This window comes from Lipotes vexillifer, unplaced genomic scaffold (assembly GCF_000442215.2).
Source record: "Lipotes vexillifer unplaced genomic scaffold, Lipotes_vexillifer_v1.1 scaffold1733, whole genome shotgun sequence".
NCBI lineage: Eukaryota > Metazoa > Chordata > Mammalia > Artiodactyla > Lipotidae > Lipotes > Lipotes vexillifer.
The window spans coordinates 347,265-361,835 of record NW_006779172.1 but is presented as its reverse complement, the minus strand read 5'-3'; positions in this window follow the sequence as shown (position 1 = coordinate 361,835).

Below are 14,571 nucleotides of genomic sequence, written 5' to 3'. Positions count from 1 at the left end.
GCAAATATAATACTTTCAATCTTCAAAATGTACCATGCTTTTTCCTATTCCCATTCTTTTCCAGCTGCTGTTCTCACTGCCTAAATACTTCCTGTAGCCCATTTCCACTGTTAACTCCTTTTCATTTTCCAGGATTCAGTCTAATTGTTTATTCCTTAAAGAGGTCTTTCTTGTTTTGTTTTGTTTTGTTTTGTTTTTTGCAGTACGCGGGCCTCTCACTGTTGTGGCCTCTCCCCTTGCAGAGCACAGGCTCTGGACGCGCAGGCCCAGCGGCCATGGCTCACGGGCCCAGCCGCTCTGCGGCATGTGGGATCCTCCCGGACCGGGACACGAACCCGAGTCCCCTGCATCGGCAGGCAGACTGTCAACCACTGCGCCACCAGGGAAGCCCCTCAAGAGGTCTTTCTTGATGTGATCAAAGAGTGGGTGAGCAGACTTCGCACGTTTTATTCTGTTCACTTTTATCTATCCAGCTTCATTCCCATACTGACTCAACAACTGACCAAAATGCATAATTGAACAAAACTAAGAATAATTCAGTTAAGCACAGTCCAGTTTACTAACTTGCAGAATTGTGAGCTAAATAAACGCTTATTATTTTAAGCCAGTTGGTTTGGTGCAATTTACTGGGCCACAGAAGCTAACTGCTATAGCTCAAAGGTGAGAGGCACTACGTTATCTTGTAAGATTTCTTGTTCTGGGTGCTGGATTCAGTTGAACCCAGTATCAACTGAAGTTTAATATCTTCCCTCAAATAAAACACTGTGGCAGAAACTATTAGAACAGAGAATATACATATACATATATATATATATATATATATATTATATATATATACATATATAAAATCCCATTATGCATATATGTGTATATATATAGATAGATAGATATAAACTTATATATAACCTTTAATAGTTGTAAAAGGGTAAAATTCCATGTTTCAATCAAGGGATATTTACTACTTTTAATATCTTAATGAAACATAATTATAAGCCCAATAAAACTACACTTTATTATCAAGATCACAGAATGAATAAGTGAAAGCACTAAAACTAAAATAAGACTAAGAATAGTTCTCTTTGCACAATACCATGTGATTGGTCACTCATGTCATCTTCTTAATTAATAGTACCATTGAAAACATGGAGCTTCCTCAGAAGCCTATTAGTTCCAAGCAAGGATACCCTCTCCTACAATGGACAACTCAAGAAAGGTCTCTTCTGAGAGAAAGACAAATACTGCATGCTGTCACTTACAGGTGAAATCTTAAAAGCCACACTCATAGAAACAGAGAGTAGAATGGTGATTGCCAGGGGCTAGGTTGCAAACTTCCAGTTATAAGACAGGTTCTGGGGATTGAATGCATAGGTTGGTGATTATAATTAATGACACTGAAAGTTGCTAAGAGAGATCTTACATATAAGATCTTACTCATCATATATAAGAAATGTTAATTATGTGATGTGATGGAGTTGTTACCTAATGCTATGGTAGCAACCATTCTGCAATATACATGTATCAGATCACCTTAAACTTACACAGTATTATATGGCAGTTATTCCTCAGCAAAACTGGGAGAAAAAAATAAAGGTCTGCTAAGGGTCAGCTCTTCTAAGGAGAAAAATATACTATTTTCTGGTTTTACAGTTATGAGCATATAGGTGAATAGAAACTGTGTGCTCAATTTGATATTCTGACCTAAGTCGATCTTTTTTTTTCCCTAAGGAAAATATGAAATATGAATCATGTAAATGTTGAGATCATCTTGATTATCTAAATAATAATTATCTAAGTGTTCTTGGGGTCATGGCCAAACCTCAGAACAGCAGATTACAAAGCTGAAGTAGAAATTTAGCAACATATCTGGGCTTGGAATAATCTCTTCTTGATTCATGGATGAAACTACTACAAGTTTCCTTTTTTTAATTAAGCAAGAAAACTCTAAAAGTAACCTAAATTTTGTACGACCACTTTCCCATGCTACTGTCCCGTTTTTCTGAAAGACCAAGAAGGGGTAGAGGGCAAAAGAAACCATGTAAAACTTTTACAACCCTCTGAATTTTACCAGCTGTCCTCTGAGAATGAAATCTACACCTTCTTCTCTTGAATGTATGTCTGAAGTTTCCCATTCTCAAAATAAATCAGCCATAATCTTTGTCATCCCCATTTTGTAAGTATCCAAAACCAAAAATAAATAAATAAATACCCCCACCTTCCTCATAGAATAACTTGGTGGCATGTTTCATTTTTACAATGAAATGCAGATGTAGATTCCCCATTAAAAGGCAAATCCTCAATTTTCAAATCTTGAATAGCTCAGTACTTCAAAGAGAATTGCTGCTGATGAAATGTATGGCCTTGATGAGAGTCCAATTCAAAAATCTTAACTTGGATAAACAGGATTTTCATTTGAGGAATTGGATAGATGGGCATTCACTTTAAACCCTTGCCCCTCAGTATTTTGTTCTGAAGTAAACAAGTTCTGAGAGCTACTTTGGACTGGGTAATACTCTGCTTCTTTTTGTTAAATGAACTATTTCAGACGTATTATTGCCAGTTAAATATGAGCTTGTACTCCCAGATATGGAGCCAGTCAATAATTGTGCAAGCAAGCAATATTGGTATTTTTCTAAACTGTTTATCTCCTTCATGCATCAAGCCTGGTCTTTTTGTTTTCATTCCTTTGAATCCTTTCCCTTTTCTTCTTTCTAAAACCATTATCTTTGTGGCATAGCAAATGGGCTTTAGTAAGTCTAAACTGGCTAATTACACTAGCAGAAAATTGCCCCATCAAATGTCAATGTGTTCAACTATGGAAACTTCAGCGAAAACTATAACTCAGTGCAAATTCTGCAGCATATTATTTTCTATAAAATTGGAGTGTTCTGTTGTAAAGTTAATGATTAAATCACCTTTGGCGCATTGGACAATACTGTTTCATTAGAAATGCTTCGAATAATATTGGTGATTTTTTAAAAATGGACTTGTCTTCAAACACTAGCCATCAGCTGAGCTGACTCTATTTTAAACCTAGCTTATGTTCTTAGCAGTGTTGGAGCTTATTCTTTTATTTGTGTTTGTTTTGTTCTGTTATGTTTTTGTTTAACAGTAATTTTTTTTTACATCTTTATTGGAGTATAATTGCTTTACAATGGTGTGTTAGTTTCTGCTTTATAACAAAGTGAATCAGTTATACATATACATATGTCCCCATATCTCTTCCCTCTTGCATCTCCCTCTCTCCCACCCTCCCTATCCCACCCCTCTAGGTGGTCACAAAGCACCAAGCTGATCTCCCTGTGCTATGCAGCTGCTTCCCACTAGCTATTTATTTTACGTTTGGTAGTGTATATATGTCCATGCCACTCTCTTACTTTGTCACAGCTTACCCTTCCCCCTCCCCATATCCTCAAGTCCATTCTCTAGTAGGTCTGTGTCTTTATTCCTGTCTTACCCCTAGGTTCTTCATGACATTTTTTCCCCCTTAAATTCCATATATATGTGTTAGCATCCAGTATTTGTCTTTCTCTTTCTGACTTACTTCACTCTGTATGACAGATTCTAGGTCCATCCACCTCATTACAAATACCTCAATTTCGTTTCTTTTTATGGCTGAGTAATATTCCATTGTATATATGTGCCACATCTTCTTTATCCATTCATCCGATGATGGACACTTAGGTTGCTTCCATCTCTGGGCTATTGTAAATAGAGCTGCAGTGAACATAACTTTTGAATTATGGTTTTCTCAGGGTATATGCCCAGTAGTGGAATTGCTGGGTCCTATTTAACAGTAATTTATTTTAGTTCTGTTTGTTTTTATCTTCTAACAACGGTATGTTGCCTTGCCACCTTCCAGTAAAATCACCTGCAAAAGAGTGCTTAAATATCGAAAAGAAGAATAAAATTATATGTGTGAAATATTGAAGTTTCTGGAAATTTTATGTATAGTCAGGAATGCAAAGAAAATAAATCCAGTTATATCACAATGGGGAAAGTCTCAGAAAAATCAGAACCCATCAATTCTATGGGTTACTATTTAGCCATAAGAAAGGATAAAGTTTAAGACTATGTAGCTAGATAGGAAATAGTTATAGGAAATGTAAAGTTAAAAAAATAGGGGTGTGTATTCTAGTGTTTGTACAGTGTAAAAATATCCACTGCTGATCCTTAGATACAGAAAGGCAGTATGTAAAATAACAATTTAAGATTTAAAAATTCTGTTCCACTTTCAAACTGTGATTTTTAATTAATTTCACAATTGCAAAATTACAATCCCAGATTTATCAGTGAACTAGTTGTTATACATGTGTTTCGAGCAACAGATAGTATAAAACAATGACTTTGCTGTACTTAAAAATGTTTAATTTTATAGGAAAAAAAAATTAACGCTCTACTTCAGTCACAGACAGGCTCAAACCAATCATAGCATTTTTCCTTTTTAAAATATTTCTTGGAGAGCTGAACTTTCTTCTCCTTGTACCTAATTTTCCCCCTTGTTCAGGTTCATATCTTCTCCTTCACTCAACATTTCCCATTCTATAAATCCCTGTCTCAAGTTACCACACGGAGGATCATTTAAAATGCCCATTCTGTGACCCACTTCCGTGATTCCTACCTGTGCCGTCTCTGACAGTTTAACCATCAATTTCCTCTTACTCCTTAGCTTTACCTGTTCGACTCTAACCTATACCATAGCCACTGTAACAATAAATAGCAAATAAAAACCACCATGCAAGAGAAAGACTGCAGCAGAAAGGAACAGAGTTTTACATTTGAACACCTTTAATGGATCCCCTTTCCTGCTTTTTGAACATGAGGTCCTGCATTTCATTTTACACTGAGCTCCACAAATTCTGTGGCTGGCCCTGTCTATCCCAAATCATCTTTCTCATCCCTATGTCTTAAGCACACTATATATCCTTGCCTGAAAAATCCTACTCCTCATTTTTCTCATCAAAATTTCTACTTAGGGTTTCTCTGGTGGCGCAGTGGTTGAGAGTCCGCCTGCCGATGCAGGGGACACGGGTTCGTGCCCCGGTCCAGGAAGATCCCACATGCCGCGGAGCGGCTGGGCCCGTGAGCCATGGCTGCTGAGCCTGTGCGTCCGGAGCCTGTGCTCCGCAACGGGAGAGGCCACAACAGTGAGAAGCCCGTGTACCGGAAAAAAAAAAAAAAATTTCTACTTACCCCAATTCTTATCCCACCGACTAATAATTCCTCCTGTGTCCTGGCCACTTGTACATTCACTTGGTATTTAGTAATCCTCTCTCTGCTTCCTCAGCACTCTGAACTTAGCTTTCTAACCAATCTCATCGTACTATATATCTTTGTAGTATATTTATTTTCCTTTCTCATTTAACTATGAGTACATTGAAGTTAAGGTCAAACTTCAGTCCCACTTTTACTCAATGATGTCTAACAAATCACTATGCCATCAGGACAAATACAGAGAATACAATGCATGGTTTTCGAGGCAGGAAGGACAACTTGGACTTGTGGCGTGTGAATCTGCTCACTAGGAATACAGTGGAAGGCTAGAGACTGGTGCCCTATGCTGAAGTTAGTGACAAAACAAAATTTCTCAAGTCCCTCCAATTTGCCAAGGTTGCAAAGAGATCAGCGATGGAAGAAACCAAGATTAAAAGTCAACAATCACTTATTGAACACCTGTGTTGTGCCACTGTTCACAGCATTTAATGCAGAGCTTCATGGGGAGCAGGCTTTCTCAACCTTGGCATGGCCCTGCTGAAATTCTGGACCAGATAATTCTTTGTGGTGGCAGCAGTCTTGTGCCTCATAGGATGTTTGGCAACATCACTGACCTCTACTCACTAGATGCCAGGAGAGCACTCCCCTAAGAAGTGACAATCAAAAATGTTTCCAGGTATTTCCAAATGTCTTCTGGAGGGCAAAGCGGCCCCCATTTGAGAAGCACTGCTGTGGAGGTCTATAATTTTGAGGATAGCTTTTCCTCACCTCAGGCAGGAACTCTTGAGCCCACTGTCTCAAAAAGAGGATGCAGTAGGGTGAAAAATTAGAAACACCTTCTGGTTTTCCTGGATTTTGTTTCCAAAAACTTAAATCTCCGAATGCAGAAAGAATTTGTTGCTAGAGGGGAAATGCACTGGTCAAAAGCAAGGGAGAGAGAATCCAGGGGCATGGTTACAAGGTATTAGGCAGAAACATCAAGGAAGAAAAATTAGCCTGAAGTAAAAAAGAGATTCCTATGGGCTGATGGGATGTAAGAGATGGGAATGGGAGGAGAGAGGTCTCTGGATGCTAGAGCAGGGAAACACTGTGTCCTAGCAGTGCAGGCAAGATCTCAGGGCAGAGTGAGTACAGTTGAACTTAGGCAGATAGGGCCGTGTAACCCCGGCAGACAGCTATTTAACAAATAAACAAGTCACAGAAGTTGCAGGGAGAATCGGATTTTGAAGGGTCTTAGTGTGGGTTGAGAATATGGGCATTTCAGCAGGTCCTTCTATGTCCTAAAATTGGAAAATTAGCTATCTCCATACACTCACATTATATTGCCAAGGCACCTCATATTATGCTAGAGTGGAGGGTCACCCCACTTTGGGGAAGGACATACAAGGAAGACTAAGGTAGACACACAGCAGCAAAATAGAATTTTCAGTGAGAAACTAACATTAAATATATATATATATATATATATAAAGAGAGAGAGAGAGAGAGAGAGGGACTTTAAGACATTGGGTGTGTTAACTACAATTTGAATTTATAATCCCTTAGCTCACTTATGCTCCATATTCCAATCCCTTAGCTCACTTATGCTCCATATGTTTTATTGTGCCCATTTTAAAGAGAAGTAAATTGAATCTCTGCAAGTTTAAGTGATTTGTTCAAGGTTATTAACTTTCATCTAAATGACAAAATGTCATTGTGTCCCCTCTATGTTGCAGGCACTTTGCTGGATGGGACCGCAATGATGAACCAACACAGACACAACCCTGGCCTTATGGAGCAATTAAACACTCACACAATCAACTGCAAATTGCAACTTTCAACTAACCCATGATGGGGGAATTTAATCTGGTGGGAGAGGGCAGAGAAGGTGCTCCTTAGGAAGGAATAAAGTGGAATGCTACCCAGGCGATGGTTCTCAACCATTTGTGGGCATCAGAATCGTGAGGAGGAATGGGTAAATCACAGAGTGGTGAGTCCCTCTCACAGTGTTTCTAAAGGAAAGGTCTGGGGCTGACCTAAGAATCTGCATTATTAACAAATTCCCATATCATCAAGTGCTGCTTATGCTGCTGGTCTGGGGGCCACACTTTGGGAACCACTGAACATGGCAAGCAGAGTAAAAATGTGGGAGGAATCAGGGCCCTTCTGTGCTCTTTCTAGAGAGCCCTGACTTCCTACACATGAAAAATATCCAAGTGAACATTCAGGTGCATGCATCTTCTTGAATTATGGTTTTCTCTGGGTATATGCCCAGTAGTGGGATTGCTGGGTCCAATGTTCATAGCAGCACTATTTACAATAGCCAGGACATGGAAGCAAGCTAAGTGTCCATCAACAGAGGAATGGATAAATAAGACGTGGTACCTATGTACAATGGAATATTACTCAGCCATAAAAAAGAATGAAACTGGGTCATTTGTAGAGACGTGGATGGACTGACAGACTGTCATACAGAGGGAAGTCAGTCAGAAAGAGGAAAAACAAATATCGCATATTAATGCGTATATGTGGAACCTAGAGAAATGGTATAGATACTCCTATTTGCAAAGCAGAAATAGAGACACAGAAGTAGAAAACAAATGTATGGATACCAAGGGCGGGGTGGTGGTGGAAGGAATTGGGAGATTGGGATTGACATATATACATTACTATGTATAAAACAGATAACTAATGAGACCCTACTGTATATCACAGGGACCTCTACTTAATGCACTGTGGTGACCTGAATGGGAAGGAAATCCAAATGGTAGGGGACATATGTATATGTAAGGCTGATTCATTTTGCTGTACAGTGGAAGCTAATACAACATTGTAAAGCAACTTTACTTCAATAAAAATTAATTAAAAACAAAAATCTCCAAGTGAAATTGCAATGACTTGCCTCAATCACTCCTAGTAAATGGCAGATGGGGGACCAACTCCAAGATCTTGTAACTTCCAGCCTGGCAATCTCTTTCCTCCCAGTGGGTCAGGCCACTCTGCCATCTTCCACTCTGGGATTTATGGATCGCCTTCAAGATGGCCATCCAGAGAAAGGCACACAGCAGCCCTGTTACCTAAAAAATAGTGAGCCAGCCCTGCCTGGTGTATCTTGTCTTTGGTTGAGAGAATGCTGACTATTTTAAGAAACACTTCAGGATATTCTTCCTCTTCTCTGAGATGGAGGACTTAATCTTATTGAAAACACATTCCTTCTCTCAAGAGTGCCCCTGAACTAATACAGCAGAAACTCTGACTCCAGTGGGGCTTTCTGATATGCCTTTGAAGAGGGTGAATTTACTAATCAATATAAATTACAATTTCTCAACTGGCAATTCAGCAAGCCAGGCACAGCTTTGCTGCTTGATTATTCACAGCCCGAACTTTCAGGACTGGAGCAGAGAGAAACCAGAGATAGAGACTCCTTGCAAATACATCAAACAAAGGAAGAAATTGTTTTAGATGGACTCAACATGGGAATAATTGTATGACCAAGAATGAAATGTACATTTTTAAAAGCTACCTTGGCTTAAACAGTTTTTGAGAGAGCTAGCACACATTATGTTTTAGGGTATGGACTAATAACCTTTCCTAGAAAGGAAAATCGTTTATTTTTTTCTCTGCCTCTATGCTTTACACACTTTCTACAGGCACATACAGACACAATTTGTATGTATATAGCACATACAATTATCAATTACACATATATATATACCTCTATACACACATGTATACACATGTGTATATAATGATATATAATAAACAGGGAGAAAAAAAGCACAGACACAGAATGTGCAATGATGTTGTAAAAACTATGCTTTCCTGAGAGCCTAGATTTTAGCTCTTGCATTCGGTTACTGTGTAACTCTGGGTGTAAGTTATCTGTTCTACACCTCAGTTTCTGCAACTGCAAGATGAGAGAGTTGGATAAGAGATGTAAAGACTTTACTGGACAGATAATTCCTGTTTATAGGGGACTGAAAAATTGCTTAGGCATGCATTTTATCTCCTAAAATTTCTTCCCCCTACATATGAAGACTGAAAAAGCTTCATGTTATTTTTAAACCCATGCCTCTATTTAATTTAAATGAAAATCTCACAATATCCTTTAGGGTTATTTAAACCTTAAAAATAATTGAAATGTGACTAAAATAAATCAAATAAAAAATACTTTTAGAAGAAAAATCTATTTTGAAATATATAGATGATATTCTTTGCAATTACATAAAATCAGTAATGATGTGGAGCACGCTTACTTGCTGAAGCTTTGGAAGCTCAAATACTATCTAGGTCACTTTCAACGTCTTATCTCTGGGCGTGCTTTGTTTTTCAACAAAGCCTCTCCGACTCTCCACGACCCTCCCTCACCCCATGAGCCCCTTAATCCCTGCAATCTCTGTAGTGGACTATACCATTTTTCATTTAACTGCTTGCTCGTTAATGGCTGGGAAAGATAGAAGGAACTAATATTTACTGACGCCTTGCTACATGCTCAGTCCTGTATTATGCTGGGTTTGTTATGTATATCATCCTGTATAATCCTCAGGGCTTTCCTATGAGGCGGGAAGAACAAATTACCCTCATTTTAACCATGAGGAAATAAGAGCTCAGGGACACTAGAGACCTTATCTAGGGTGTATCAAAATTTGCAAAGCTTTCATTTGATTTCCGGTTTCTCTGATTGGGGACCTTGTGCTCTTCTCACTATTCTACATGGCCTCCCTAATGAACAATCAAGAGGAAGAGCAGAAAACAAATGTTTACTGCTGGCCTACTAGGCGATTAAGTATATACCAACATCTCATCTCTTTTATTTATTTAATTCTCGAAAGTAAGGTGGAAAGTACTATCCCCGTTTTTAAAAAATAAAGAGAGGTTAAGTATCTTAGCTGAGATCACATGCCCAGTATTTAACACAACTGGGGTATGAACACAGGTTGCCCAAGTGATGGCTGACGTCTCTGATTCGGGACGGCTTATGGTGTCTGCGGTCACCTAAATACGTCTTGGGCAAGGATCACAAAAACATGTAATGCTCTTTCTCATTTTCTAATATTAATTCATACTTTTATAGACACATTAGCAAATTAAAAAAAGCAGAAAGAAAATCCTATATAGCTGAGCTGCTCAGAAATTTAGTTTTAATACACACATTTATACAACATATACAAATACTCCCTGATTTACCGTGGTTCAATTTAAGATTTTTCGACTTTATGATGGTGCTAAAGAGCCTGGCATCCAACAGAAACTCTATTTTGAATTTTGAATTGTGATCTTTTCCGGGACTATATGGTAGGGGACTCTCTCATGATGCTGGGCAGTGGTGGCCGCACTTCCCAGCCAGCCAATTGATCGTGAGAGCAAACAACGATACACCTGCAATCATTCTGTACCCAGACAACCATTCTGTTTTTCAGTAAAATATTCAATAAATTGCGTGAGATAGTCAGCACTTTAATTATATAATAAGCCTGTGTTAGATGATTTTGCCCAACTGTAGGCTGATATGAATGTTCTGAGCATGTTTAGACTAGGTAGGCTAAGCTATGGTGTTTGGTAGTTAGGTGTATTAAATGCACTTGTGGCTTATATTTTCTTCCTCCAACTCCTTTTTCTTTAACCACAGAGACATTCTTTGGTGCATGATCTATGTGATACTTGAATAATAAAAGAGGACAACACATTTGTAAGTATTAAGATATCAGGGTTTTTTCTCTGATTTTCCCTTTTCTCTCCCACCCATTCAAACAGCTTTCTCTGTACTTCACTGCCTCCCAGCAGGTTCACAGGGATGGAAGCGCAGAAATATCCTATGGGTCTTTCTGCTTCCCCCTCTCCAGAATAAATCCAAGAACTTGGAGGGATACTGAAGGCTTTTAGAGGAGGTAAAAAGGAAGTAAAGTCTGTTTCTCGGTAGAAGCAGGGTAGCCTGAAAGAAGCTGAGGGAAGGAGCATATAGCTATGGGGTAATGCCCTAGCAACTCAGATCCTTTACGGCAACACAGAGAGCTAGCAGGATGGTGGCAGGGTGTAAACGACTCCAGATATGGGATGCCCATCCTCACCAAAGAGTCCTGTGTTCCCAGGGAAGCACAGAAACTGCACAGAACCACCAAAGCTGAAGCGATCATGGATACAGGAGAGAGGGAAGTCTCTACATTGTGGATAAACAAGGACAGCTGAAGGGAGAAGGACCATATCTCGGCATCGCATAAAACCCCGGGACCCGTGGCAACAGCCTAGGAAGCAGCCCTAAAAATGCCCAAGTTCGATTATGTACCTACCATTCCTGCAATATGAAGATTCAAATTTAGGTTATTTATTTAAAAGTATAGAAATTTGATATTCACATTCTTAACAAATAGAAATGTGATACTTACCAAAAAAATAGACGTGATATTGCTTACTGAATTTGTGCACTGAAATTCACACTGCCACATACAGTCACAGGAAAACCATTAGCTCTAGAATCACGTTCACCTCTATTCTGTCTGCATTTAGAGGATTTCTGTAATTGGACCCAGGAGACTAACATGGTAATTAACACTTGGGAATAGGCCTTTCTTCTCCTTGGCAGTTTATGTAACTTGAACTTTTAAATATCTTTGATTATTTGCACTGTATCAGTCAAGACACTAAGCTTCAGACAGGTGTATTGACTTGCCCAGGATTACATAATTCAGCAGTAGTGCCTGAATTTCCACCCAGATCTGACTGGACTCTAAACCTAAACCCCACGTTTGATCTTTCCACTCCAACTTCAAAGTACCTAAGACCCATATCCTGGGAGATTTATCCAACTGGTACTTCACAGTTCCAAAATCTCTATTGTTCTGCCATCAGTCCACTCTATTTTATCACCCAGTATTTTTTTTTTGTAATTTATTTATTTGTATGTTTATTTTTTTGGCTGTGTTGGGTCTTCGTTTCTGCGCGAGGGCCCTCTCTAGTTGCGGCGAGCGGGGGCCACTCTTCATCGCGGTGCGCGGGCCTCTCACCATCGTGGCCTCTCCCGTTGCGGAGCACAGGCTCCAGCCGCGCAGGCTCAGCAGTTGTGGCTCACGGGCCCAGTTGCTCTGCAGCATGTGGGATCTTCCCAGATTAGGGCTCGAACCCATGTCCCCTGCATTGGCAGGCAGACCCTCAACCACTGTGCCGCCAGGGAAGCCCCCCAGTATTTTTTAAGCCACAGATATTAAATCTGCATAAAATATAGTCACAAATGTAGCAGAAGTGATTTGAGGAACATCCAACAGGAAGGAAGAAATCCACTACCACGGGGGTTCAATTATTCAAGTCCTGTTCACTAAAAGAACATGCTAAAACAAGGACTACCCCTGGGGGGGAGGAAGGAAGTTAGTGAATAGGGCTTCAGGAAAGTTGGGTCCAAATCCAATCACTCTGCCTCTTCCCCTGGATGACTGCCCTTGTGCACACTGACTTGGCAGTCAGTCCTAGAATAATACAGTAATGAAAAGGGATTGCAGTCAATGAGGGTCCAATAACAGGAACAAAATTGGCCAACTGTTTGCATAATATTTTTGTCCCTGAAAGGGCTTTATTACCTTCAAGCCTATAAACAAGCATGAAGTCCAGATGACTGCTGTGAGGTTTGGTCAATTAAAGTTTGAAAGCCTTTTTTATTTGTTTGGATGCATAGTTCAGAGTGCAATCCATTATCATCTGTCACTCATAGGTGCTTTTTCAAAATTTCCCTCTGAAGTAGCAGAGGAACTATTCCTTAGAGAAAACAGGCCACACAAGACATTTGAAAGTCTAGTTATTTTTAGTGATGTTGAGTGGATATCTCTTGCTGAAACTAAGAAAAGCATTGCTTTTACTCTCTTCCCATGAGCTGGAAAAGAAAGAAAAAGATTTCTGAAGCATCTCTGCTTATCCAGTTTCTTCTACTCAATCGCATTAGGGTTTAAACCAAACAGAAAAAAATGTAGAGATGATTTCGTTCCCTGAAAAAAAAAAGGCTAAGTTTTTAAGAAAATGCCATTAGAAAGGCATTTTTATTTTATCAAATAAACAAATTTGACATTGTTTTTATAAAACAAATTTGATATTGATATTGTAAAACAAATTTGAATTTCTCCTCTCTGAAAAAACAAATCATCCCACTTTGGGTAGACATGTCACAAACCAGTCTATTACCCAGACACTGGCAAAGCACTTAGCACACTGCATAGTAAGCACTCAAAACACGTTGGCTGTTAAATGCCAGGTGAGAAAGAAAAGGTCAGAACAAGCTGTGTTATTACTTTAAAAAGCCAATCTGGAATGTTCTGTGCATCTAAATGTTCAGAGTGAGTCTAAATCCTCCATCTCTTTCAACATATATGAAGCTTACCCTGATTAATCCCATACTCTAAGATCTGTGTTTTCAGGGCATTTATTATATATTGCTATACCTTTTTCTTTATTATATACGAGATTTTTTAGTTAATTGTTTTTAATTGTATGTAAGTCTTATCTCTATTAGTGGCACATCTTCTGTTGTAACTCTGTTTTGGCCTTGCCCAGGGGAAGTTACTAAGCTGATGGTTCTGGCATGACGGAAAGGTGGGTACAATGAAATGGCCACAGAATCATTCCCCTAAAGTCCACTTTGCTCCAGGCTTGTGGGGTTCGGATGCTGGGGAGGAACTGACTGTCAAATGAAAACGTAGGAGGTGTTCTCCCCCTCAGAAAGCTGAGCAGGACCATGCTGGGGAGAAAGCTCAATGAAGATGGCAAAGTTGATTGGCACTGGATCTGCTCCAGGCTTTAGAATAAAATTCACACCCCTAAGTGGCACATGACTGGGCTGATGCCTGCATTTCTGAGCTTACCTCCTTACTGACTTTGCCTCCTTACTATTGTTTAATGGCTGTACTGGCTGCTGCTTCTTTTTTTTTTTTTTTAAAGGTTTTGAAACTTCAGTTCTTACGACATCTGCTTGGAACACTTTCCCTTCCCCATCCCCACATCTTCACTTAGATGGCTCTTTAAATTTCAGCTCAAATGTCTTCTTCAGAGAGGCCTTCCTGAGTACCTCATTTCCCCACTTCCATCTTGTTACTCTCCATCAAAGTACCCTGTTTCATTTTTTGACCATGGTTTTGCCTTTCTGAAATTACCCTACACTATTTATATATTTGACATCGTGTTCATCGTCTGCTTCCTCTACCAGAATGAATGCTGAGGTGAGGACAGACACCACGTCTGTCTCTCACAAAGTTGTATCCTTAGTGCCTAGAATGATATCTGCCGTATAGCTGATACCCAATAAAGAGGTGTTAGAAGAATGAATAAATGAATGGAGAAAGTGGATGTGAGAGGTACTTTTAGATGTCAGCAACTGAGTTCATCCGGATAGGACAGCAGATGGGG